Genomic DNA, 829 nt, shown 5'->3' with positions numbered 1-829 from the left:
TAGTTCAGCCATGCTATTTTACTTTAAAAGTTGTCTTCTTTTCAGCCTTTTAACATGTCAGCTGCAGAATTCATGATTGAAAAATAACCACAAAAGTTTCCCAGAATTGTGGGCCAGATTGCTCTTCAGGGTGTTCTGTTTTCCAAGATTAGAATACAGCACTATTGTGTTAGCATTTCTATAGTTTGCAAACTTGAAACATTTGTTACTAGTTGTGGAATTAAATTTCTAAGTAATACAGATTCTTTGTTGCCCCAAACAAGGAGACAAGGCAGAATTTCCTTTTGAAACATCATGAGTCTTTCCTGAAAAAGCAAAGCAGATAGTTTAATTACTGTTTAACTTTACCTGTGTATCCCTTGTCTTCCCAGCTTGGTTGATTTTAAGTCTCTTGGGGGCAGGAATTATCTTAAGCTCTTTCTAGAAGAAAAATTCATATTGTTGTGAAAATTTCTAAGTTGCAGAGTTAGATGAAGAAAAACCAAAGTATCCAAGCCAAAGAAAATAGGTTTATTGAAAGAGGGATCCTGTCTCACAATAAAGATGGTCTCAGGTCTAGGATCCAAAGACCCTGAGCCTCAGAATCCACAGATATTTATACACCATGTCTCCTAACACAAATTAACATAATCCGAGTGATACTTATACAATAAGCATGGAATAGAGGGAAAGAAACCAGTCAGATAGCATAGTCACTTGCTGTTATATATACCCTATTTAAAATAGCCCCGTTACTAAGTAACAGGTTCCTAACATAGGAAGCCATCTATTGAAATGCGTCTTTGCCATCTCAGATGATGCCTCTCTTACCTCTAGTCCTCCCAGTTGT

Source organism: Dromiciops gliroides, chromosome 2 (assembly GCF_019393635.1).
Source record: "Dromiciops gliroides isolate mDroGli1 chromosome 2, mDroGli1.pri, whole genome shotgun sequence".
Lineage (NCBI taxonomy): Eukaryota > Metazoa > Chordata > Mammalia > Microbiotheria > Microbiotheriidae > Dromiciops > Dromiciops gliroides.
Note: the sequence above shows the minus strand (reverse complement) of the source record.